General features: G+C 34.7%; 1 protein-coding gene and 1 pseudogene across 2 annotated transcripts in view; one reads left to right on the plus strand and one right to left on the minus strand.

The window, feature by feature from the left end:
- The window catches only part of ASCC1 (activating signal cointegrator 1 complex subunit 1), a 134,708-nt gene that overhangs the window by 62,376 nt on the left and 60,321 nt on the right, over window positions 1-12,011 (minus strand). The gene's annotated exons all lie outside the window — the stretch shown is intronic.
- Window positions 1,852-2,262, plus strand: LOC114040419 (annotated as a pseudogene).

A 12,011-nucleotide genomic window follows, 5' to 3' on the forward strand; every position in this document is an offset into this window, starting at 1 on the left:
ATATTGTGAGAAAATGAGTTGTACTCAAGAAATTTACCAAAGGATGCCTAAGCTAAAAGAAAAATATACCATACCAATTTTCCACCCCCTTTCTTTTATTAACTATGAATAATAAGACTACTAGTCTCAGAAGAATCACTAAAAGAGCAATGTACAATGGATGTAACCAGGCTGTAACACAGGACAAATTAGAAACTATGAAGAACTGGAATGAAGGATGTTATCAAAGAAATACAAGATTGAAAAAAGAAAATGGACCAGTCATGTGGCAAGAACAACAGATAAGCAATGGACAGCTCATGTATTTCATTGGTATACCCATGAGTCAGGAGAAAAGTGAAGAAAGTCACCAACACATTAGGTGGACTCCCTGTGTTGAACCTATGGGAATAGACAGGATGGAATCCTCAAATTCTTTGAAGCAGCTAACAAAGACTTAACATGGAAGGTGAAAGTCAATGTAAGAATCCAGAGGATGCAGGGTGAGACCAAGCATCACATTCAAAAGTGAAGCAGGAGGGCACAAAGCCCAATTTAGAAACTAAAGCTGAAGACAGGAGTAAATCAGAGAAATCACCAACAAATATCAAAAATTACTGCAAATCAATTTGGAGTTATGCCCAAAGGGCTATAAAACTGCACGTACCCTTTGATCTAGCAATACCATTACTAAGTCTCTATCCCAAAGAGATCATAAAAAAGGAAAAAGGACTTACATGTACAAAAATATTTATAGCAGCTCTTTATGTGGTGGCAAAGACTTAGAAATTGAGGGAATGCCCATGAACTGGGGAATGGCTGAACAAGTTGTGGTATATGACCGTAATGGAATACTATTGTGCTTTAAAAAAATGATGAGCGGGCAGATTTCAGAAAAATCTGGAAAGACCTACATGAACTGATACTGAACAAAGTGAGCAGAACCAGGAGAACATCATACACAGTAACAGCAACATTATGCGATGATCAACTAGACTTAGCTCTTCTCAACAATACAGTGATCCGGGGTAGCAAGGTGGCGCAGTGGATAGAGCACCGGCCCTGGAGTCACGAAGACCTGAGTTCAAATTTGACCTCAGACACTTGACACTTACTAGATGTGTGAACTTGGGCAAGACACTGAACCCTATTGCCTAACCCCCCCCCCAAAAAATACAATGATCTAAGACAACTCCAAAAGACTCATGATGGAAAATGTTATCTACATCCAGAGAAAGAACTATCAAATCTGAATATAGATCAAAGCTTACTATTTTCATTTTTTTCATTTGTTTTTTGTATTTTCTTTCTCATGGTTTGTCCATTTTGTTCTGATTCTTCTTTCACAACATGACTAATGTAGAAATACGTTTAACGTGATTGCACATGTATAAGCTATATCAGATTGCTTGCTGTCTTAGGGAAGGAGAAACGGAGGGAAATAAATTTGGAATTCAAAATCTTATAAAAATAAATGTTGATAAACATCTTTACATGTAATTGGAAAAAATAAAATATTATTAACATAAAACATTACTGCAAATCTAACTCTAAAACAATTAGAGGCTCAAGCAGAAGCTCAAGGTAAAGAATAAATTTTCCACAAGGCCTACATCAACACTTAAAGGAAATTAATCATAAGATAAATTAACAGTAATAATAATAATAATAGCAGCTTTGAGCCCTATCCAAGTAACAGACCCCCTGAAAACCTGAACAGTCAAAAAAAAATAGTAACCCCATGAGATAGCAAGAAATATCAGAATAAAAACTAGATTGAAAAAAAGAACTCTTTCCCTGTTGCTGCTGAGTCGAGCAGGAGGAGGAGGCTCCTGGGTGTTTTCAAAATTTAGCTTCACCCATGACGCTGCCATGGCTGAGGAAGGCATTGCTGCTGGAGGTGTAATGGACGTTAACACCGTTCTACAAGAAGTGCTGAAGACCGCACTCATCCACGATGGTCGAGTTCGTGGAATTCTTGAAGCTGCCAATGCCTTGGACAAATGCCAAGCCCATCTTTGTGTTCCTGATTCCAACTGTGATGAACCTATGCATGTTAAGTTGGTTGGGGGCCTGTGTGCTGAGCACCAAATCAACCTGATCAAGGCTGATGACAACAAGAAGCTGGGCCAATGGGCAGGCCTCTGTCAAACTGACAGAGAGGGAAAAGCCCTGTAAAGTGGTTGGCTGCAGCTGCATTGTTGTTAAGGACTATGGCAAGGAATTTCAGGCCAAAGATGTCATTGAAGAATATTTTAAATGCAAGAAATGAATAAAATAAAAGCCTCGGTCTGAAGAAAAAAAAAGAAAAAAAAAGAAAAAAGAAAAAAAGAGAAGAAAATGTAAGATACCGGATATAAAAAATGACTAACCAAGAAAACAGGTCAATGAGAGATCATTTAAGAACCACTGAACTCCCTGAAAATTATATATCTTTTTTAAGTCTGGCATCATATTTTAAGAAATCATAAATAAAAACTTCCCAGATCTATTAGAAACAGAGCAAAAACAGAAAGAATCTACCAACCATCTACTGAAAGAAACCCAAAAAGGAAAAAGACTAGCAAATTCACAGAAAAAGTTCAGAGTTTCCCAAGGAAAAAAATGTCATAAAGTATCCAGAAAGAAACAGTTTAAGTATCAAGGAACCAATCAAGATCACTCAAGACCTAGCCACTTCTACTAAAAACGAGTGGAGATCATTGAATACAATATTCCAAAAGGCAAAAGATACACTTACAGTCAAAAATAACTTACCTTGCAAAATTAAGTATAAATCCTACAGGAATAATATCTAATGAAATACAGAACTTTCAAGCATTTCTGATGAAAATACCAGAACAATGGGGGAAATCAGGTATCAACTGAACCCCATTCTTAGCTAAAATGGACCAAAGAGGGCAGAACGTACACACACATACACACAGACTTTGGTGTCAAAATACATCAAATTCAACAGGGAAAAGGGAGGGGGGAAGGTTCTGGTTTAAAAGGGAGGATAATACCAGGGAGAGGAAACAGTAACAAGTAAAAAGAAATTACTGATCCTAAAAGACAGATTAAAAGAAGGTGGAGGAAAAGAAAAATAAATAACCAGAATCTAAGGGGTTACCCATCAAATGGAGAATGACTGAACAAACTGTAACATATGAATGTAATGGAATATTATTATGCCACAAGCGATTACAAAAGAAATGATTTCACAAAATCCTAGGTACTATGAACTGAAATACAATAGAGTGAACAGAACAGAACTAGGAAAACAATTTATACAAGGACAACACATTGTAAAGAAAAACAACTTTGAAAGATTTAATTCTTATTAATGCAATGATCAACAAAGTTTCTCAAAGACCTGTGATGAAGGCTATTACTCATCTGACAGAAAGGAGATGGATACAATGTACAGAGATACACATTTCTGGACATGCTTACTTGTTAAGCTGCTCCTCTAATTTGTTTACAATGTGACCTTTTACATCTAAGTCATGTATCCATTAGGAGTTTATCTTGTTATATAGTCTGAGTTGTTGTAAATCTGATTTACACCAGACTGCTTTCGTTTCCTTTGAAATTTTTGTAGAATTAAAGATCTTGGTGTTTACTGAACATTAAGTTACTTTGCTTCTCTATGTTATATGTCTAATCTATGTCAACTTCTGGTTATATTACACACAATAAATAAAACAAATGTTACAATTTTGGGGAAAAAAAATACTGTGGCCCTTTGCCAGTGGCCATGGATTTGGAATCCGAGAATGTGGGTTTGAATCCTGAATTGACCACTTCCTCCCTGTGTGATCTTGGCCAAATCACTTAACCTCTTTGTGTGTTAGTGTGCTCATCTACAAAATGAAGGGACTGAACTAGAGGCTTTCTGAGGTTTAAGTCTATGAGCCTGACGTAAATTCTGGTGCCTTTCCTTGGTTACACTGGACATCCGTGCTGCTAAGAGAAGTAGACAGCTGAAGTGTTATTTCTAATATGGATGAAGCAAACCAAGATTAACAGGCGGTAAACAGTAGAGAATACTAAACTGAAGTCAATAAGACCCGAGTCAAATCCTGCCTCAGATTCTTACTGGTTGGGCCAGTCATTTAACCTCTGGGTTCCTTGTAAATTTCTTGCTTTGTAAAATGGGAATAACCTATCAGAGATTTTCATAACATAACTAAGACAAATGAAAAAGTATATAAAATGCTTTGCAAACTTTAAAATGCTACATAAGTATAAGTTATTTTGTAACCTTGTATATATCACTCAATTTTATAGCTTACCTTTGGCCTTGGTACACTACACACTACATAGCCTATTTCACCACATTTAGAAATACCTGTATTACGCAAACAGAATTATCAGATTTTGTTTTTCCTGAGTATGAATGCGAACTCAGTGATTTTTAACTTCTCTGAGTCAGTTTCTTCATCTATAAAATGAGAATACTAATACTGGAATTATCTATCTCACAGGGTTTTAGAAAGGAAGAGCTTTATGACCCTTAAAGGGCTATATATACATACATATGTATTATGTAGTAGGTCTGTTTTAAATGTCCACTATCTTATCCAAGGACTGTTACCTAAGCCTTAAGATCTTGAAAGCTCCTATGACTTTCCAAAATATTGTGGTGACAATACTAGAAGAATCCTACACAAGTCCACAGAGACTGGTCTTAACCTTCCTGAAAAAAGCATATATAATATATAGCTCAGACCACAAAGAGTTAAAGCTAAGAGGAAGGTTCAATTTTCATGTTTGTTTCCTTCTATTTTTTAAGTTACCCATCCACCCTGAAGAATCTTATAGTTACGATTCAACCTGCTAAAAGGTATCTTCCTGAGTTTATTTAAGGATAATCCTATCTTATCTGATTTACTATGAAATACCTCTATGAAACAGATGCAAAAGTAACACTGGTGGGGAATGCATCAGAAGCTAAGCAGAAAGAGTAAAGGCTTCATGCAGAAGGTAAATTTTGACGGAAACTAGGGATTCCAAGATGCAGAGATGAAGAAGTAAATTCCAGGCAAGGGGAATGGCCAGGGTAAAGGCATGGCGTCAGGAAACTCAGTGTCCTACATGAGAACCAGTAAAGCTACTTTGGCTGGACTACAAAGTATCTGGAGAGAATGCAGGGCTGATGCAATATTAGAAAAACTATTAGCATAATTGACCATATCAATAATAAAATTAATAGAAATCATGTGATTATCTCAACAGATGCAGAAAAAGCTTCTGACAAAATACAACACCCATTCCTATTAAAAACATCAGACAGTACAGGAATAAATGGAGTTTTCCTTAAAATTGTAAGTAGCATCTACCTAAAACCATCAGCAAGCATCATATGTAATGGGGATAAGCTAGAAGCATTTCTAGTAAGATCAGGGGTGAAATAAGGATATCCATTATTACCAGTTATTCAATATTGTACTAGAAATGTTAGCTTTAGAAGTAAGAGAAGAAAAAGAAATTAAAGGAATTAGAATAGGCAACAAAGGTATCACTCTTTGCAGATGATATGATGGTATACTTAGAGAATCCTAGAGAATCAATTTAAAAACTATGTGAAATAATTAACAACTTAAGCAAAGTTGCAGGATGTAAAATAAACCCACATAAATCATGGACATTTCTATATATTACTAACAAAGCCCAGCAGCAAGAGATAAAAAAGAGAAATTCAATTTAAATAACTCCAAATCCGGCCTCAGACACCTGACACTTACTAGCTGTGTGACCCTGAGCAAGTCACTTAACCCCAACTGCTTCACCAAAAAGAAAAAAAAAATAGTGGCACCTGTGGCACAGTGGATAGAGCTCTAGCCTTGAAGTCAGGAGGAGCTGAGTTCAAATCCAGCCTCAGACACTTGACACTTACTAGCTGTGTGACCCTGGGTAAGTCACTTAACCCCAATCACCTCACCAAAAAAGAAAAAGTGCTTCATTTAAAGTAACTGCAGACAATATAAAATATTTGGAAGTCTACCTGCCAATACAAACCCAGGAACTATATGAATACAATTACAAAGACACTTTTCACATAAATAAAGTTAGATCTAAATAATTGGAAAAATATCAGTTGCTCATAGGTAGGCTGAGCTAATATAATAAAAATGATAATTTTACCTAAATTAACTTACTTATTCAGTGCCATACCAATCAAACTATAGAAGAAAAGGTCAAGAATATAATGTCAAGGGAACTAATGAAAAGAAATGCAAGGGAAAGTGGCCTAGCGACACCGGATCTAAAACCATATTATAAAGCAGCAACCATCAAAACTATTTGGTACTGGCTAAGAAATAGAGTGGTGGATCAATGGAATAGATTAGGTACGTAAGACACAGTAGTCTTGACTACTTGCTGCTAAGAGATGACTATAGCAATCTACTGTTTGATAAACCCAAAGACTCTAGCTTCTTGTGTAAGAATTCACTACTTGATATAAACTGCAGAGAAAACTGGAAAACAGTATGGTAGAAACTAGGCATAGACCAACAACTTACACCATATACCAAGATAAGGTCAAAATAGATACGTGATTTAGACATAAAAGGTGATACTATAAGTAAATTAGGAGAGCAAGGAATAGTTTACCTGTCAGATCTATGGAGAAGGAAAGAATTTATAACCCAACAAGAGATAGAGAACATTATGAAATGCAAAATGGATAATTTTGATTACATTAAATTAAAAAGGTTTTGCACAAACAAAGCCAATACGACCAAGATTAGAAGGGAAGCAGAAAGCTGGGAAACGACTTTTACAGTCAGTGTCTCTGACAAAGGCCTCATTTCTAAAATATATAGAGAAGTAAGTCAAATTTACAAAAAAATACAAGCCATTCCTCAACTGATAAATGGTCAAAGGATATGAAAGGCAGTTTTCAGATGAAGAAATTAAAGCTATCTATGTCACATGAAAAAATGCTCTGATCACTATTGATTAGAGAAATGCACATTTAAACAACTCTGAGGTACTACCTTATACCTATCAGATTGGCTAATATGAAAAAAAAGGAAAATGATAAATGTTGGAGAAGATGTGGAAAAATTGGAACACTGATGCATTGTTACTGGAGTTGTGAAGTGATCCAACCATTCTGGAGAGCAATTTGGAACTATGCTCCAATGGCTATAAAACTGTGCATACCTTTTGACTCAGCAATACCACTACTAAGTCTGCATCCCAAAGAGATCATAAAAAAGGGAAAAGGGACTTACATGTACAAAAATATTTATAGCAGCTCTTTACGTGGTGACAAAGAACTGGAAATTGAGGGAATGCCCATGAATCGGGGAATGGTTGAACAAGTTGTGGTATATGAATATAATGGAATATTATTGTTTTATAAAAAATGATGAGCAGGCAGATTTCAGAAAAACCTGGAAAGACTTGTATGGACTGATGGTGAGTGAAGTGAGCAGAACCAGGAGAACATCATATACAGTAACAGCAACATTATGCAATGATCAACTAGACTTAGCTCTTCTCAACAATACAATGATTCAAGACAATTCCAAAAAAACTCATGATGGAAAATGCTATCTACATCCAGAGAAAGAACTATGGAATCTGAATATAGATCAAAGCTTACTATTTTCACTTTTTTTCATTTGTTTTTTGTTTTTTCTTTCTCATGGTTTGTCCCTTTTGTTCTGATTCTTCTTTCACAACATGACTAATGTGGAAATATGTTAAATATGACTGTACATGTATAGACTATATCAGATTGCATTGCCATATGGGAGGGGAGGCGATGGGAGGAAGGGGGAAAAATTTGGAACTCAAAATCTTATAAAAGCAAAAGCTGAAAATTTAAAAAAAAGAAATTTTTTTTAAAAGTACCTGGAGAGAAAGGCAGGATCAAACCAGGTTATGAAGAACTTTGAATGCCAAACAGAGGATTTTATATTTTCTATCTAAATAGGAATCCACTGTAGTTTAATAAAAAGGAATGGAGGTAGGAAGTAACATGGTCAGACCTATACTTTAGGGAAAATGATTCTTCCCCAAGAAAGGAGAAAAAGACCACTGATTTACTCCAAATTCCTGATAATAAATTTTCACAGACTGCCTACATCAACCTTTGCCCACCAGCCTTGTAGATAAATAAAAATGACTAAATAATAATGCAGAAAAAAAACTATCATGTCCAGTTTATGATTTCAGTCATTTTCATACTGCCTTCTTTTTTCCTCTTCTTCCTCTCTTCTCCTTCCCTGTTCATTCCACACAGACTGTCGTATTCCAGAACAAAAAATGGTCAACTCCGAAACCTTGATCTTGTGGGGCTCTGGAAATCTACACATCTAATCAGTTTCAGTTCATTTCCAAGAAAACTCAGAGGAATATAAACAAAAAGACAAGTGAAAAAGAATGCAAAAGAGTGGGAAAAATGGAATACTCAAAGATGAAGAAAAATGGAGAGGTCACACAAAGTGAAGCCTTTTGGAGAATTCTTGAGTCCTAAGAAGTGAAAATATTCTTCAATTTTTAGCTCTTGGTTATGAAATCCCAATGAGTAACATAAGTTACAGAACATTCATATAACACCCTAATTTTCGCCATAGCCATCCACCAAAAACTTACCTCTGATTGAATTCTCCAGATATACTGTGGATTCAAACATTTAACTTGTAAGGAAATGGCTCACAGATAATTTCTTCATGTACAGCTTTCTGGAGTCACTATTTTTCTTTGCTAGGGATATATAATATTTAAACTGGTAAAACCTATTTGCTGCAATGAATAAGAGCCAATCTCAAATTCTTTACTCGGGAGATTTAATTACACTGAGTCCTCTGTTCCAAGTTCACCATTACTAGCAACTGAAATCATTTTATTACACAACGGGACACAAGACCAAGATGGCAGAGAAGAAGAAAACAATATAGCTCAGCTTCATCCCAACATTAAACTAAACAATTCACACCTTATACAAACTGTAAATATGATCCAGATCCCCTGAAGGATGAAAGGGATGGCTAAAGGAAGAACTCCCTTGAGGGACTAAAGTAAAACTGAAAAGACTTACATTACATATATATATACGTGTATATAGATATATATAGATATAGATATAGATATATATACACACATACACATATTTTTTTTAAACCCACCTCATATATGTTCTAAGGAGGAAAAAAATAAACAAACATGTCAGTGTGAAGGAAAAAGCCTACAACTCAAGGTAACAGTTGACTAGAAAAGGACCTTAATGTACAGAGGTAAATAAAAATAAAAAGTTCCTTTTCCCTCTTCTCCCCCTCCCCTTCCCCACATTACCCCCAAGGAAAAGAACTCAGCAACCACCAGAGGTGGCCAACCTCAGATTCAACAAAGGATTAAAGAAAAGTCCTCTAATTCTTTTCTCACCTCATCCAAAGGAAAGGACTTCAACTTAGGCCGATCATGGGAGAAGAGAACTTGGTGTCCATGGTGAAGGAAAAGGCATAGACTGAAGCTATGCCTAACCCAACTAAAGGAAGACTCTGACCTAAAGAACACTGAGGCAAAGGAAAGGTCCTCTACTTAACTTAATCCTCAGCATAAGGGAGACCTAGAACTCAACTCTTAAGGCCTCAGCAACAAAAAAAGAGCAACCAAATAAATAAAGGAATGAATGAATGAATAAATAAATGTCCTTTATAAAGCCAGGGATGATCAAGACACATACCCAGAAGAGTAGAGTTACTTAAAAACACTATCAATCAAAACATAAAAGGAAAAAACAGCTTGCCCACAAGAATAATTAGAATTCTTCAAATGATGCAAGAGTTTTAAAAGGCCATTATAAAAGAAAAAGTACAATAGAAAAGAACTAGAAAAAGGATTAACAGTTTAACAACCTTACCCTATTAACAAACTCCTTAAAAATCAGAATGAACCAAAGAGACATTAATAACTCTAGGAGACAAGAATTCTTAAACACAAAGTCAAAAGAATGAGAAAATAAAGGAATATGTACATAGTCACCAGGAAAACAGATCAAGAAGAGATAAATTAAGAACCATAGGATTACTTAAAATCTATGACAAGGGGAAAAAAAAGAGTGGATATTGCATTTCAAAAAAATCATTAGGGAAAATATCCCAGAAATATTAAAACAAAAGAAAAAGGCAAAAATAGAAAGAAACCACTGAGCACCTCCTGAAAGAAACCCCAAATGAAAACTTCCAGGAATATCATTGCCAAAATCCAGAGCTTCCAAAGAGAAGAAAAAAATACTATGAGAAACCCAAAAGACAGAATTTGAATATCAAGTAAATACAATCAGGATTACACAAGATTTATCAGCTATCACTATTAAAAAAAAAAAAGCAGGGAACATGACATAAGATATTACAAAAGACAAAAAAGAAAGGTCTACAATCAAGAATACCTTAATCGGCAAAACTGAATATAATCCTAAAAGGAAAAAAATGGACCTTTAACAAAATAAGGAATTTTCTGATATTTTTGATGAAACAATCAGAGTTGAAAAGGAATTCTGAAATAGAAATGTAGGAGACAAGAGAAAAAGAAAAAAGTAAGTATAAGTGAACAATCAGAAGGGACTTTTTACAGATAAACTGTTTATTTTCTAATGGATGGAGGTTAGGGTTAACCTAATCCTTTCAAAGGTAGTCAGTTGAGACTAAAGACCTATAAATAAATAGTTTTGTTATGCTCTGAAGATTTAAGAAATAAGAAAAGGGAGGAGATGATACATTCAGGGCAAAAAGGTAGGGAATTTGTTAACATAATTGGGTTGCCAACAAATATAGAAGGAATAGGAGAGCAGGATTATCAACTTCAACTTCATTTAAACTGGTCAAAAGGGGGCAATAAACATACACAGAGTTTGGTACAGAAACATATTCAACCTAACAGGGACACAGATAGGAACAGGAAGAGAGGAAAGGGGAATATAAGAGGAAGGATGGTTTCAAGGAGGAATTAATCATAAGCAAAAGCAAAACAAACTGTAAGTTTAGAGATAGAAGAGTGAAAAGAAGGTCAAAGGGGGAGTGGGAAGGAGGGCAATAACTTGAAATCAAAAGGGAGAAAAAAGTATAAAGTATGAGAGAGTAGACTGGAAGGAAATAAACAACTGACTATCATAACATAAATGTAAATTAGATAAACCCATCCATGAAAGAGGTTGGTAGAATGGACTAGAAAGAAAAATCTAACAACATATTGTTATTGTTTACAGAAAATACACTTGAAATATAAAAATTCACTGTTAAAATAAGAAGTCGAAGCAAAATCAATTATGCCACAACTAAACACACACACACACACAGACACACACACACAAAGGGGTAGCAATTGTGACTTCAGACAAATCAACAATGAAAATAAACTTTATTAAAAGAGAGAAAAAGGGAAACTATATTTTGCTTAAAATAATAGAGTTCATTTTAATACTTAACATATATGCATCCAAGGGTATAACTTTCAAATATTTAAAGGAAAAACTAAATTAATTACAAAGAAAAGTAAAAAAAAAAATTATAATAGCAGGATTCTAGCAGGATGCTAAATTTACCCTATCAGCTCTAGATCAATCTAACAATAAATAAGTATGTTAGGGATCTGAATAGAATTTTAGAAAAACTAGATATAATAGACCTCTGGTGATTAATGAATAGAACTAGTAAGGGATATAGATATTTCTCAGTTGTATGTGGCACTTTTACAAAAACTGATCATATCTTAAGACATAAAAATCTCACAAATTCAGAAAAGCAGAAGTATTATACACATTCTTACTTATCATAATGCAAAAAATTATACTAAAGGGCTATTTCAAAAAGTATTAAAAGTCAATTGGAGACTAAATAACTTAATCCTAAAGACTGGTACATCAAGGAACAAATCACAGAAAGGATAATTTCATTATTGATAATGACAACAATAAAACAACATTCCACAATTTGAAGGATGCTACCAAAGCAGTTCTTAAAGGAAAAACTATGTCTCTAAATCCTTTGATTAACAAAAAAGAGAAAGGAAAAAACCAATGGATTGGGAATACA

This window comes from Vombatus ursinus, unplaced genomic scaffold (genome assembly GCF_900497805.2).
Source record: "Vombatus ursinus unplaced genomic scaffold, bare-nosed wombat genome assembly UNPS02000749.1, whole genome shotgun sequence".
NCBI classification, from domain to species: Eukaryota; Metazoa; Chordata; class Mammalia; order Diprotodontia; family Vombatidae; genus Vombatus; species Vombatus ursinus.